Source organism: Podarcis muralis, chromosome 6 (assembly GCF_964188315.1).
Source record: "Podarcis muralis chromosome 6, rPodMur119.hap1.1, whole genome shotgun sequence".
In the NCBI taxonomy this organism is placed as follows: domain Eukaryota; kingdom Metazoa; phylum Chordata; class Lepidosauria; order Squamata; family Lacertidae; genus Podarcis; species Podarcis muralis.
The window spans coordinates 35,644,990-35,661,148 of NC_135660.1; the positions used below are offsets into that span (position 1 = coordinate 35,644,990).

The window sequence follows — 16,159 nt, forward strand, 5'->3', positions numbered from 1 at the left end:
CTGCACATTCAGAGGCAGCAATGCTTCTCCGGAACACCAGTTGCTGGAAACCATAGGTGGGGAGTGTGCTCTTGGGCCTGAATCCTGTTTGCTGGTTTCCTGTAGCCATCTGGTTGGTCACTGTGAGAACAGGATGTTGGACTCCATAGACCACTGGCCTGATTCCACAGGCTCTTCCTAGATCATTATTAATAGCTGGCCGGTTTATTCAAATCCTGGGGCCACAATGAAAATACAATGCAAACTCATGTGTGCATTCTAATTATACTACTAATAAATCTGCATTAACATAATGGATGTTAGGCCACAATTAGTGAAAATATTGCTATCTTCAGTTATGTTATGCCCTGTGGCACACTGCCAAACACAGATGGCTGTTGTTTAAGATTAGGATCACTTCATCGATCAACTGCTTATCAACGTTTAACAAAGAAAACATTTTATCTCAAAAGTATGCAAGCACTGCCAAAAAAAGGAGCAAAAAAGCAAAGTGCTGCAGCATGGATTAATTTAAATCAAGGTGAAATGAAAGTTCTTTTTCAATTTTTCATCCAAAATAATGTCTCTCACTGTGAAATTCACGTGTTTCCTGGCTGCTTTAAAAACAATGAAAGGCATTTGTTTAACACCGAGCAGAGCCCAGGAGCATAATTCAAAACATTTTTTTGCATATGTGCAACAAGCGCTGTAGAATTACATCTGCATATACATGCACAAATAATAATTTACTTTTAGTCTAAGAATACAATCCTGAAAAACCAATAATAAAATATAAAAATTTAATAGATACAAAAGGAAGAGGGGCTTTGCTCTGCCACACTTGCAATTGTATGAGGCAGCTTGTTTGTGTTGGTTAAAGGAATGGATTGTATTGGATAATGCAGATATTTTAGACTTGGAAGGCCAAGACTTAAACTTCGGCAGGCATGAATGTGTTCGGTATGAACCACATTCTCAGGAAGAATTTGTATAGAGTCTGGGAGAAATATAAAAATCTGCTAGAAAGAAAAACACCCCACATCGAAGCAATTACAATTAAGAGAGTTAATATGGACAGACAATGGGCAACTTACAGGGAACTGCTGGATTTTGCAGGGGGTGAACCCAGACTGAAACCTATGGAGAACTTAAGAAGCCAAGTAACGGATTGGTTACAATACCACCAAATATATGCTACGTTTAAGGTAGACCAAAAAAAAAAATATGGTTTTTTGGACTAAAGCTCACAATTTGAAAAAGAACTTTTACAAAATAAGGATAAACTTCTGTCTAAAATGTATAATTTCTTATCAGAATGGGAAACAATAAACAAGCCAGAAGAGTTTATGTATGCAACAACAGTGGCCCGTGTTCTGTTAGCCCAAAAATGGAAAGTGAGTGAAGTCCCTTGTAAAGAGGACTGGCCACTTATGATGTTAGAATATGCAGAACTTGCAAGAAGAACGTATATTTAAAGAAGAGTGGGAAATATTTAATATATGGAAAATAATTGTACACAGCTGATCCATTTTATTTGCTTAGTAAAATGAAGATAAATATTCGTAATTTCGAATGAAGCACACTGCAAAGTTCAAATAGTTGGAAGACTTAAAACAGGAGTACAAATATCAACCATAGAGGCTTCCATGCATAAACCAAGTGACAAACAGTTCAGCATCTCCTACCTCCTTGCTAGTCTGTGGTTGGCAGAAAACACATGACTTGTGACTCACTCCTCCCCAACAGTTTTTATACATATACAGTGGTACCTTGGGTTACAGACGCTTCAGGTTACAGATGCTTCAGGTTACAGACTGCACTAACCCAGAAATACTACCTTGAGTTAAGAACTTTGCTTCAGGTTGAGAACAGAAATTGCACGGTGGTGGCAGCAGGAGGCCCAGTTAGCTTAAGAACAGTTTCAGGTTAAGAATGGACCTCCAGAACAAATTAAGTTCTTAACCCGAGGTACCAATGTAAAAGCAGCCTTTGGTTCAATATAATTGATAGGGGATCATAATACCATTTAAGTCATTACAAGAAAAAACTTTTAACATTATTCAAATTTACTTTAAAAACAGCAGTGTCCTTTTAATATATCTTTTTTTAAAGGGGAGGGAGTAAATTCTTTGACTGTGTGACATCTGTTAGTCATACTCAGAGCAGACATATTGAAATTAAGTTATTTAAGTCACTTAAGTCCATCCATTTCAAGCAATCTACTCTGAGTTTGACTAATGTTGGATATAACCTTATGTATTTTATCCTGTCCCCTGAGACAGGTGCATTTCCAATACTGGAGATCAAATAACTCTTCACTTCGAAATTCTCAGGTGGCATAGCAAAATAAGTAAATAATAGATAGTATTACTTAACTGAGACAGCCATCTAGCGCTACTTTTGCAACATTATCATGTTACTTTTTCAGTATGTACCTCACTTGTTTATTTATTCATTTATAGAAGGACACCCTGCTCCTATACAACAAGTCTTTGCTCCCACAATTTCTTTGCAACCCAAAGGCCTGGATACTGCCAGTGCTAGCTACTAGAAATGGTTGTTGTTGTTTAGTCGTTTAGTCGTGTCCGACTCTTCGTGACCCCATGGACCAGAGCACGCCAGGCACTCCTGTCTTCAGAAATGGTTACAAACAGCAAAATAAATAAATCCTAACATTTCATAGCCATGCATTTGTTATGTATTTCTAATCCTGTTTATACACACCCTACTCTCTAACTTCCCTTTGCAATTAAAAGTCAAACTTTTAAAATTTTGTAATAAAAATAGTAAGTTAAATATGGCTCATTTTATAATAAAGAACTGCAAGAATCCCCCCACCCAAAGTCTTATACTATTTCAACTACCCAGGGAGAGAGCGAGCTACCAAAACATATGGGAGGTGGATTTTTAAAATCAGCCAGCTGAAAGAGAAATGCTTCACGAATCAAAAGCTGAGATGTCAGTAGGTGGAGAGGCAGACTCCTAAGGTTACAGAGACCTAACAAACAACAGTACCAAGCTCACTTATTTTCCATTTTAGCCAAAGAACTACACTGCAGGAATAGTTATCCACTTTGGCCAAAGAATGGTCAGCAGGAAGAATTAAGAGTACGCTTGCAGAAAGAAAGTTAGGTTATCCAGTGATGAATCCACCACAAAATTCTCCTGTATAAGTCCCAAAGAAATGAACAGGCAGCAGTGCTCTTACATTTCAATGGGTTTATGCTGGGAAACATATTGGTGGATTGCATCCCTTGTCTCATTTGCAGCAAAAAGGAAGATTTGTGTATGACCTTCCCTCCTCTGACACAAACAGGAGGAGACTCCCAGAGGCAAAGGAAACTGGTGATGGATATGGGGATAAGGATGGATATCAAACCAGAGAGATGAAAGGTGAAAGAGGACAGTGAATTTGGAGCATTCATCACTGGCAGCAAGTTGAAGAGCAAGAATCCAGAAGAACAAAGGGAAGCATAAAAGAATTCAGCTCTGGGTAGCAAACTGCAAATGCCTCATAAAGGAAACTGAAAAAAGTAGATCTGCACACATGTTTGGACCAATGTTATTGGGGGAGAGGAAAATAATGAATAAGCCACATAATTATTTTTTTAAAAAACATGTATTGAGCAAGCAGCAAACTCCTGTTAATTCCATGGAAATGGTTTCTGTGCAAAACACAAAGTATGCATGCACCCTACATGTCTAGCCATAATTTAATTTTGAACAAGATCGGCGTTTTCAGACAGCAACAGCAAATCATGTGGCAATTTAATCTATTTTAATTTAAATGGTTAGCATTTTGTTAATAGAAGCCATTATATATAATTAAATGCATAACAAAAAGGGCTGAAACAGTACACTTCGAAGTCCTGTTGATTACAACAAGGTCAAACAGAACAAACATTCCAAATCACCAACTATTTGTTCTCCACAAACTGAAAAGACCCAAGCATGCTTAACACATTTCTCTGGCCATTCCTTGACTGTATCAAAGTTTAAGCTTTTTAAAGAGGCAGCAGCAGTGAAAAGAGCCAGATCAAGGGTTTTGAAATATGTTTTAAAAGCCTTATGTGATCAAACTTGGACTTGTCTTTGGATGAAGTGTTATGACCTGGGAGACCAGGGTTTGAATTTCCACTAAGCCATGAAGCTCACTGGGTGACCTTGGGCCATTCACCATCTCTTAGCCTAACCTACCTCACAGGGTTGTTGTGAGGATGAAATGGGGAGGAGAACCATGTACACCACCTTGAGCTCCTTAGAAGGAAAAAGGTGGCATAGATATGTAATAAACAAACAAACCTTCACTTTTAAGTCAGATAGATAGATAGATAGATAGAAGATAGATATTAAAGCAAATAGAGCCAGAAATCATGTCAGCCCCCTTGTGTGAGACCACAGGTATGGCCGTTCCATCTATTAGGTTTCCTCTTGAAGTCCAATGTTTATTTATTATAGTAAAGAAAGGATTCATAGCTATGCAAGACAACACCAGTGCTTCAACTGCAAAGTACATGATCTTGCAGAAAAAAGCATCTACCTCCATCCTACAAAGCAACAGCTCCGTTTTTTTGTCGATCACCACCTCCTGTGCAGTCGTACCTTGGTTAGCGAACTTAATCCATTCCAGGAGTCAGTTCGACTCCCAAAACCATTCGCAAATCAAGGCACAGCTTCCTGCACAGAGTTTCCTGTACTCAAGTGGAAGCCACGTCAGAAGTTCAGCTTCTGAAAAACGTTTGCAAACCGGAACACTTACTTCCAGGTTTGCAGCGTTCAGGAGCCAATTTGTTCGGCAACTAAGCCGTTCAATAACCAAGGTACGACTGTATACTGTATCCTTACTTCCTCCAAACCTAGTATTCCCAATACACCACCCCTTGACTTTATATGCACGCCTGCTAGTCAAAAAATGACAACATAGCTAGATCCGAACTCAACACCCATCTCATCAAAGGGATAATAGTGCTTATGGATGCTCAGGATTGGGCTGCAGGCTTTTTGCCATGTTAATGAAATAGTTGCCCTGTCTACTTTTCCCAAGGTTTGACTTGCTAAACATTCTGCCCTCATGGGATTAACCAGGGCTCCATGTTTCATAAGTTTTCACAGCCCAAAGTTATAGGTCCTAAGACTTTCAGTTTCCTGTCATGAAACCCTATTACAGGCATCCCCAAACTCGGCCCTCCAGATGTTTTGGGACTACAACTCCCATCATCCCTAGCTAACAGGACCAGTGGTCAGGGATGATGGGAGTTGTAGTCCCAAAACATCTGGAGGGCCGAGTTTGGGGGTGCCTGCCCTGTCACAAAATGGAAAAGCTTATCAGGGTCTACGAGGGTAAAAAGGCTCAGTTATGCGAAACAATGGTGATTAGTAAGAAATAACTTTAGCAACCAATCCCCGATGAAGTAGTATGGTTGGCAGTTTGGACCAGTTCCCATGCAAGGTCGGAGGGCCGATATTAAAAAAACCCCACACCAAATAAACAGTGAATGTTCTACGTGTCTTCTCAGAAGTAAATCTACTTTAGTACAGCTTACCCCAAGGTAAATGTGAATTCTTTCACAATGTAGTTGGGTTACAGTTCTAATCACAAAGAAAATGCTTCATGCAACTTATTCATTCACAAAAACTAGGAGTCAAAATGCAGGATATGAAAAACCGAGTTTGTTTTGTTAAGAGCCAATCATATTCAATCACCTATCCACAAGTAATTATTAATGGAAATATAGAGGTTATTTTTATTGCAACATATGTTTACAACATAAACATTAATATGGAATGAACAGCCACATTGGAATGAATGGTAGGAGCAAGGAATTTTGTTTTGTGATATAAAAAATGTAAAAACTGTAACAGCCTGCTTTTATTTTATGTAATAACCTGGGGGGGGGGGGGAGAGAGTATTTCTTAAAACTCTGGTTAACATCCCCGCCCCAAGAAAGCTCATTTTAAAATTAATACATTTTTACACCTGAAAGCGTGTATGCCTATCTCCCAAGCCGCCTGTTATTTAGAGGGAGAAAAGCTTCAGAAGGGTCCTGCAGCGTATCAGTGTCAGCACAGAGCCAAGTGTAATTTTCACAAATGCCACCTCAGCACTGCCTGTACCAGAGACCATTCACAGCTTTGGAGGGGGAGGGGAAAGGATAATCTTAAAGGGCTAGCAACCCTCTGAGAAAAAGAATTGAAAAGCATCCTTGTATGCTAAAGGGTGCTACAGAAATGAGCAAGGATAGCAATCCCCATTTGTCTGCTGTGGCTAGAAGCTTAAAACCTTGGCAAGGCCAAGTTCTATACTGGCTTGCCAGGGTTTTGTTATTTGTTGACTGGCTCATAAAAGTTGTCTGTCAGCACCAGCAAGGCCCGACAGGATGCCATCTCCTGATCTGCGGTAGCCTGCCGGAAAAAACTAGCCAACAGTTTTTGACCCGGGGTTTCATTCTAAATCACACGTCACGGACACAGAGGTACTCCGCTCCACAGCCGACATAATTTGTGATATAAGCCATACTAAACCTGGGCTGAGCAAGAATAGCAAAATTACACTTGTAAAACCATAATTTAACACAGGAGGTAACTGTACAGATACAGCAGCTAAGCCACACAAAACCAACACCACACAGACCCACATTTGTGGCAGACAGATTAGCCACACATTTCTAGTGGAATACAGCAGAAAGTTTGGCACCAGTTAATTCCACAGCAGAAACATGATCTTCCATTTAATCCGTTTAGCAAAAGTTACCCAGAATATAGAATTCTGAATATCATCACCCATAGGAAGAGTTTAAAACAGAGAAAGATACACTTTTTCCTTTATGATAATGAGCAGCTGTTTAGGTTTTTTAAATAACTCCTTCAGACAGAAATAAATTCACTGTGAGCATTTACTATGCATGCGTACCCCTAAATTTGAAGACATCTGCAGAAGAATGATCCCACTGATTGGGTTTAAAGTAGCTGGCTTTGTTAAAAGAAGAGTTAGGTGTGTATAAAATAGATTCAAAACAATTACTAATCTATATCTATTTGGAACTTACACTTTCAAAATTAGTTTGGCTTGAAAAATTTATGAGATTCAGATAGGAAGGCTTTGAATAACTCTAAATATATTGAAATAATGAGTAACAAGCATTTTTATAAGGCACATGGCATGAAACAAAAGACTCAATATTCTCTACCACAAATCCTTAGGATATCTCCAGCAGACGCTAAATCTCAGACATATCCCACCGGTTCAATATGGTTTTTGGAAAACCCTAGCATTAGTTCCATAATTAAAAAGCAGTGGGGTAGGAGAACATGCATACAAAAAACAGGAGGCCAAACTATACAAGTTCCCATCCCCAAATCAAATCCATGGTGGCTGAGACTCACCAATTCTGCAAAAGCCTAAATATGCCTTCAACAGTGTGATTAGTCTGTTGACATCAAAGCATTTCCAAGTCTCGGACAGCCACAAACACATGCCAGACTGTGCAAGATCAGGGTCAAGACGTCTTCCCAGCATCCAACTCTTTCATGGTGACACTAACACTTTATTACCACATACACACACCCTTGCTAGACAACACCCAGCCTGAGAACTTCAAAAGCACAGCAAGGCTTCTTCTTCTATATGGCAGACTTCAACGCCACCTTTGCACATGAACCAATTTTGAGTGATTAAGACCTGCTCTGTGAGTCAACCGCCCTCATTCCCATGCAACTGCAGAGTAGAATACAGCTTCTGAAACCTCCCCCCCCCCCCCGCTCCTGTTTCCTTGGGCCTTGCTTTTATTCATGGCCATTACTTCACTTTTCTTACATGTGCTAAGAAACAAGGTAATTGTAATTAAAGCCTGCCCTACCCTCCCAGGCCTACCTACCAACCCAGGGAACCAGTCTCACTGGGAAGGCACCAGTGTACTGAAAGACAACCAAAGAACTGCAGGCAAAGCCAACCTCAAAGTTACTGCTGCGGTGAACACAGAAAGGGAGAGAGGAGAAGAGTGAGGTTTTCATGAATTCTACAGGCATGTGTGTTATGAGTGATTCAAAATTCCTGGCTCCAGTTGAGCAACTTGCAATAATCTCTGGAAAGGTGCCCATATAAACCTAAGATCAGCAAGCAGCCTACAGAAAGTTAACAGTTTGTCCTTTACAGGGCAGTTTTGTTTCTTGTGGGGTCTGGAGTTTGCAAATAGGTGCAGAAGCTCACATAAGGAGGGCAAGGCAGCAGATGCTGCCCCAGTTACCTGTAGCCTCACAAGCCCATGCCTCAGGAGGCCCCAACAACGCAGACCCTGATAAGCTGCTGCAAAGTCGCTGTGGGTACAGCAAAAGCACCACTACTTTCTACCCACCTGCTCCCACCTAAGACTCAGGGGGAAGGGGGCACAGAACAGTTGCTGCTTGCATTCCCACCCTCCTCATAAAAGCAGGTGAATGAGTGGTGGATGCAAGGAACAGCTGCCATGTTCTCTAATCACTCATTGTTTCTCTCACTCAGTGAAGGGGCCCTTGCCACTCATTTGCCCTTTTTCACTGCACACTGCTGCAGAGAGGATTTCACCTGCTGGGTCCAATCCCCACAACTGTGGTGCCCAAAGAGAAAGCACAGGTGCAAGCTGCTCACTCACTGAGTGGCCACCTCATCCTGTTTGCTCACCTATGCTTTCTGCTCTGAGTGGTGCAATGGTGGTGGATGCATAGTAATCTGGCCTTTTCAGTCAAGCCAGTGAGGAACACACCAGGTGAGGTGCTGCTGTTGCTTGAGGGTAGCCAAGCATCTCCAAGCACAGAATCACCCAAAAATGCTGGGAAAGGGTCTGTGGGGAGAGGGTGCTGCTGTGTGTAAGGCGCTGGGAGCAACTTCAAGCAGGCATCGTGCCTGCCACAGGGCAGTGCCACACACATTGCGGCCAACCTGTCAAGTGGAAGCGTTGAAACCTGGCCCAGTAAGGAGGACTGAGCTCCCTGCAATGCGAAATGAGGTGGCTCCTTCTTCCACCGCCACCAGCTGGCCCCTGGCAAGCCTATGCTTACCCTCCAAGGACCACAATGGTGGGGACTGGGCAAGAGGATATCTCAGTTGGCAGAGCATGAGACTCCCAATCTCAGGGTTGTGGGTTCAAGCCCCACATTGGGCAAAGGATTCCTGCATTGCAGGGGGTTGGACTAGATGAGTCTTGTGGTCCTTTCCAATTCTACAATTCTGTGATTCTATGGAGACAGGAACGACCAAGAAGCAGCTCCCAGACTTTCTCTCTCTCTCCCTGACCAGTGCCAGGGTACCCACTCCTTCCAGCCATCCTGCCCACAGTGTGTGTGTGTGTGTGTGCGCGCGCGCACATGTGCAATCTTATGCCCACTTGCTCCCTCTTTCTTGCTTCGTTCGTGTAGTAGACTGGGATGCACTTGGGAGGAAGGAAGTTGTCGCCCCCACCCCCGCCAAAAACCTGCAACCAGCCCTCAGGGGGGAGATTAGTCCAGCAGGCTTTAGGGCCGCGTCCCGCTTTTGCCCTCTGCAATGTCCACATCAGCCACAGGATTAGGAATGTTGCCTGGGGCCCTCCTGCAAAATGGAGCGGGGTGTGTGGAGAGGATAGAGTACAAAGCCTCTCATTTCGCCCCCCTCCCTTTCCCGGCTTTTTCTTCTGGCTCTTTTAAGGTCAGGAGCCTAGGACGCGCCGGCCCGGAGAGGGAGGAGTGGGCTTTTTCTTCTTTTTCCTGCCGCTGCTGCTCCTCCGCCCCCGTCGCTCCTCGGAGGAGCAGGAAGAACCTGGCCAGGAAAGTTGGTGCAAAGTTTTGCGGCTGAGTTGGGAGGGGGAGGAGATCCGGCTGCCGCGCGCCTGTGACACGTAGCCCGATCGGTTCCCCCGCCCCTCCTCCTGCTCCTCGCCTCCCTGCCGAGGGGACGGAGCCCCGGCGCGAAGCGTGCGCCCCGCTCGGGTCACCCTCCGTCTTCCAGGGGGAGGAATGCGGGGAGAGGGGCAGCTCCGCAGGGGAGGACGCGGGAGGACAGCCCGTGCCGGCGCCTCCTCTCTGCCTCCACGTCGGCAAGCAGCTCTCTCTCTCTCCTCCTCCTCCCAACCACCCCCCTTTCTTTCTCTCCGCTGCCCCTTCTCCGCACCCCCGCCCCGCATTCCCGCCGCCTCCCCGTCTGCTCTCCCGCCGCCCCCGGCCCGCGCGCCCGCCGCCCTCCTGCTCCGTACGTGGCACTCACTCCGGCCCGTGCCTGCTTAGCTCGCTCTGCTGGAGAAGCCCCGAAGCGCTCCCGGGAAAGCGGCGAGGCACCTTCCCGTCTGCTATATGGGGGAGAGGCTGCCAATCCCAGGCTCACACGTCAGACGAGCCGGGCCCCTTCCCTTTCCCTTCCTGGGAAGGCCCGGCCCAGCTGCCAGCGACTGGGGAGGCGCGGAGAGGCGCTGGGTCAAGCGACGCCGACGCTGCCGCCCGAGCTGCAAGTCCCCCAACTAGCCCCGCCGCCAAGGGAGGCGAATTCTCCCATTTTGACTGAATCGAACTCTTCCCCCTGCCACCTCCTCCATAGCAAAACGTGGCGACCATGTGCATGTTCACTCAGAAACAAAACCTTGGGCATGTATTCCGAGGAAACGTGTAAAAAGATCGTGCTGCGTGCCTGCAATCCTAAACTCGCAGACTACCACGGAATAAGCCCCAGGAACTCGGTGAGACTTAACACGGAGTCGGAGTGAATATGTCCGAAAAATATATACAAATATTCAGTTTTAATCATGGACCTCGGGTGTTCAAAACAAAATACTTTGCCTATAATTTCAACATAGGCACAGGAGGCAGAAACCACCCACACCATACAATCCAACACATTTAAAGCACAAGGCTTACCTCAAATAATTCTGGGAGTTGTAGTTTAAGGGTGCAGGAAAAACTCTAGGGGTTAGATACCTGTATGAGAATGCCTTGTCACCATAACCTAGCAATTCTTGTACACAGCACATAGGTTACATTCCATAGGTGGTTTCCTTACAAGTGGAGTTAGATAAAATAGTGCTCTTGGGGGGGAAAGTAGGGGAGTGTATGGAACAGCAGTACGCCATATTGCACCAACCACTCAAGTAGGAAGTAAACAGTTGTGCTTAATTTTCAACCATCAACTTTCTTCTGCCAGTAATTAAATAAAGAAACAACAGCAATCTAAGAGCCACATCACACAATACAATAATTACCTAAATCTACCCTTGACTTTTAAAACCATTGTTTCTATCTTCAGAAGATGGACAACAATTATTTACCCTCTCTTCTGATGTTTAAAGTATCTGAGAACTCTTAGCATATCTGTTCCCACTACATCATCTTTTAAGTTGTTAAACCCTCAAACGTTATTCAGCATTTCTTCATCTAAATATGCTTCCTAGAACACTTATCGTTTGTGTAGCTCTCATAAGATTTTCTTTTAATTCAAAATTGACAACATTCTACTTGAACTGGGATACACAGAACTGAAAACAACTTCCGATGTGGCTTTACAAGCACCAGGCAGAGCAGTAGTACAGTACTATTGCTCTGGGTCAACAAGACATGATGTTCCTGTTGATACAGACTAAAACAGGTTTGGTCTTATGTGCCATTGCATCATATTGCAGACCTGTCTTTCGTTGTTCATCCACTACTTTATGATTCTTACATTTTTATCCGAAATGCTGCTAGTTGGCCATCTCCTTATACTTGTGCATCTGATTATTAACGTATTTCTTACATGTAATATTTCATATAGTAGTAGCTATCTGTCTCCTTTTCTCAGTCCCTTCAGTATCGTCTGCAGATTTTATAAGCATGTTGCCTGCTCTGTCCAAGTCTTGCAGAAGACCCTGGAACACTGCCAGGACATGGTTTGATCTCTCTTTATAGTCTGATATTGATCCACATGTTGCAAACCTTGCATTCACTAGCTAAACAAATAGGTGCCCAATTCTCTCTATGTAATACAGAGTCTGTGGCCTGATTCACATTACCTAGTATTACCGAAATATATTATTCTTGAATATTTATTGCAAATTGTCAGCAAGGAGAGTGCTTAACAATGGGCCTGACTTAGCTTGGAATGGCATGGGTGTAAATAAATCCATGAAAGAGCAAAGAGAATGGTCCCGGTAAGCCATAGTTTGGCTTACCGTATCATGTGAATGAGGCCAGTATCAACCTGTCTTTTAACCTAGACAACTTACTGGTACCTTGAGGCTTCTTGAATAATGTAATGAAAGACCAAAGCTGTCATTTTAAGCATGTTTAAGGAATAAATCCTTAAAATAAAACATGCCTCTTCTGCATCAGTTTTACAGCCCCAGCAAGCACTGTAACTCTGCAACGGTTTGAGTTTATCCCCGAAGGTGTACTCTTCCATTGTCTCCCAAGACAGACAGATGCAAACATCAAAATAATCATATTACACGTCAAAAGACACACTGCACTAGTCCAGATGCATATCAGCTGCATTTTTATTTGTTCAGAAAATGTGATATTGTGACAAAAAATCAGAAAGAACAAAGCTGTGTTTAGACTAGTAAAACAGTCAAATATCACTGTGCTGAGCAGCAACTTTTTATTGTGGTCAGTCTTCCCTATTCACTCAGGTTCACAGCTTTGAGTCAGGAAGAAAGAAAAGGTTAGGAATTAAGTAATATAAAGACGACCACTTACACAAGACCAACTCCTGTGCAACCACATATATGCATGGTGCCGGGAAATCAATAAACAAATAGATTCAAGCCTGGAAATGGCGGGGGAGAGCTGGAGAGTCCTCGTGGCTTTTGAGGACACCCTTCCTAGAGCCCGAAGATAATGTCAGTGAGGTGACTGGTGGCACAGGTGGGCTTAGTTTAGGCTGCTCAGCCTCCCCACCTAACAGCTGACATGTGGGGTAGTGCAACAGCAGCCAACGCTTTTCCACACATCCTCTAACCTCCAGCCAGCCCCAGAGCTTCAATTCTAGTTCTGGATATTTTTGGATCCAGTATTTTTGATCTGGATTGGAGAAAGAGTGGCAGAGAGGGCATTTAAAGGGTGCTCCCCAATTACACAATTTTCACTTATGTGCACGGGGTCCCAGAACGTAACCCCCACATAAGTAAGGGGGGAGCCTGTATTGCCTTTCATAGAGCTTGGTTCACAGTACATACAGTGGTACAGTGGTGCCTCGCAAGACGAAATTAATCCGTTCCGCGAGTCTCTTCGTCTTGTGGTTTTTTCGTCTTGCGAAGCACGGCTATTAGCGGCTTAGCGGCTATTAACGGCTTAGCGGCTTTAAGAAAAAGGAAACAAACTCGCAAGAGCCCATAGGGAAATTCGTCTTGCAGAACGACTCAAAAAACGGAAAACTCTTTCGTCTAGTGAGTTTTTCATCTTGCGAGGCATTCGTCTTGCGGGGCACCACTGTACCTCGCAAGACGAATGCCTCGCAAGACAGAAACGTCTTGCAAGTTTGTTTCCTTCTTCTTAAAACCGTTAATACAGTTGCGACTTGACTTCGAGGAGCAACTCATAGCACGCGGTGTGGTAGCCTTTTTTGAGGTTTTTGAAGACTTTGGTATTTTTGAAGCTTTTCCAAAACTTTTCCGACACCGTGCTTCGCAAGACAAAAAAAATCGCGGAACGAATTAATTTCGTCTTGCGAGGCACCACTGTAATTTAATTCCCCAAACTGCACATGTCTCCTTTCTCTTCCATATGCCAAAGCAAAATCCTCAAGTATAGAAAAATCCTCTAATATCAAATATAGTTAAATGCAATCAAAATAAGTTGTGCTTAGAACCTTGCCATATCTCCTTCAAGAAGTACAGTGGAACCTTGGTTCCTGAATGGCTTAGTTGCTGAACAAATCAGCTCCCGAACGCAGCAATCCCAGAAGTAAGTGTTCTGGTTTGCAAACGTTTTTCGGAAGCCGAACATCCGACGCAGCTTCTGCTTGAGTGCAGGAAGTTCCTGCAGCTAATCGGAAGCTGTGCCTTGGTTTTCGAATGGTTTCAGGAGTCGAACAGACTCCTGGAATGGATTAAGTTCGAGAACTAAGGTACCACTGTACTCTCTCATTGCTAGACTACCACCATCCAGCTAGTTCTAAGCTTCTCGGAACCTGGTGTGAATTCTTTTAACTTATTCACATAGTACAATCATCTTCAACTAGAAAAGTGTTTCACAACTCTTCCTGTCCAGCTTCAATGGCCGAGGTCACTATGTCTATCAATGTCAAAACATGCGAGAAGGAAGGGAAGTGGAGCATTCTGACGCTAGACAATGTTGCATCTCCATATTCACTTTAAAAAAAAATAGTAGTATTAGTAATCCTCATGAGTATAGTGTTTTCAAGCGTTCAAAGTGCTTAGCATGTGTTATTCCTCTCCCGCCTTTTAAAGTTTGCAATTATGAGAGAAAGTGTGGGCTGGGTGCGCAACCATACCACTAGGGTCTTAAACACATGCTGGTCCACACTGAAAACAGAACACTCTTGAGACCCATGTTGTCACACTGAGGGGCTCTTCCATGCTACTTCACAGGAACTGCCTTCTCCATCTTGGCTTTTAACAATTTTAACATTAAAAGCCAAGGCAGAATATAACTTCCTTTCCAGGTAACTGCCCCTACAACAGCAACCCATAAACATTCGTGAGAATCAGATACTCTCTTGAACCTCTCCAGGCATTTCTCAGCCAGATCTCCATTTCACCTTGTTTCCTTGCAATGTTTTCCCTAAACGTGTTGCAACATTCTACAGAATAAACCACACAATCGATCACATGTACTGCTAATAGATGGTCTGCAGCAAGATTAAATCCATCACAGTATAACAGGCTACTAGATCTCATTCTGTTGTCTGTGCAAAAAAACACCCTGACATTTAAGCAGATATTTTACATCCTTCAAAATATATGGTTGCAATACGAGATGTGACCTAACATGCCACCAACTCCATGCTGGAGATAAAATATATTCTGGAAGGGTTCCATTGCATCCCATTGTTTTCTGCTCCTAATGTAGGAATTTCTGGTTGTGCTAACATGTCACAGCATGACTTCAACAGGAATTAAAGTTTCCAAATGGGGGAGGACAGCTTGTCATAACTTGCACCTCCCCCACACATCAAGATCAGACATATCCTGTAGGAGGATAAAGAAGAAATTTCAGGGGAGGCAAAAGGTCTGTCTTGACCTGCTTACCCTCCTTTTGGATAAAACAGCTTCAGTAAGACTGATTTGCCATTGTTCGCTCACGTTTTCTCCCCATAGGAAAAGCTGTTTATAGTATGCCCTCACCATTCTCAGATTATTAGGATGACACAAGTCTCAAGCAAGTGAGCTTACAAGAGGCACAACACCTTTTTAGTAGGTGGGGGGGGGGAGAGAGAAAACAGGTCTGCATTGTGGATTCACAAAAAGCAAAACTTTGCAATGAGTAGTTTCACTTAGGCCCTTTAAAAATCAGTATTTCTTAATGGCCTGCCTAAAGAACGTAAAAACAATTCTATTAAGTGTGCCAAATAGAAATCAATTTCTGTTACTAATTTTGGAAGAACAGGATTATCCCACAGTTATCCAAGAAGGATGTCTAACCCAATCCAACTATTCCCAGAAACAAAAATGGCCAGAAAACATTCATCACATATCCTAATACATGATGTCTTCAATCAAAGAGTGAAGGGATGGTTCAGGAAGCCATTACCCCTACGAAGGTTAATCATAACACATCAAGCCTCTTGTCTGCAACATCATGTTGGGCTGACTATAGCATTCTTCAGATTGAAAATGGCTATTAAAGTTCTCAGAGAACTGGTTGTCTGTATCGGGGTCCCAAACCTTGTGACACATGGGGGCCACATTTGAGATTCCAATGCCTAAAGAGGGTGGCAGCTTGAATCAAAATGGGACTCAACATTATTAATTTGCTAATCAAGGTCAAAAGTAAAAAGCCAGAGGTCAACAAAGAAATGTTAACCTGAACTCAATTCATTTTGAAACAATCTTTTAAGTATTATGGAATCCATGTTCTCACACGCTTACCTGATCATTTCTGTGGTTGTTTTCTGTTAGCCAAGGCACTGATGTCCAGGTTAAAGTCTGTGACAGACACTCTTAAAATGCCATGTAAATGTCCATTTGTAAGTTTTGACCCACACTTGGATTTGACAATTTTCATCTTTGAAAAAAAATGTATGTGG

General features: G+C 43.3%; 1 protein-coding gene across 4 annotated transcripts in view; it reads right to left on the reverse strand.

The window, feature by feature from the left end:
* Positions 1 to 16,159, reverse strand: part of HDLBP (high density lipoprotein binding protein) — a 54,435-nt gene that overhangs the window by 34,236 nt on the left and 4,040 nt on the right. The window contains exon 1 of one of the 4 annotated variants that reach the window (XM_077929963.1): positions 10,193 to 10,323. The exons of 2 other annotated variants lie outside the window; for them this stretch is intronic. The gene's annotated coding sequence lies outside the window, so the exon portion shown is untranslated. Of the gene's footprint in view, positions 1 to 10,192; positions 10,324 to 16,159 lie in introns of those variants that run through there. One more of the 4 variants, XM_077929965.1, reaches the window with a different exon arrangement.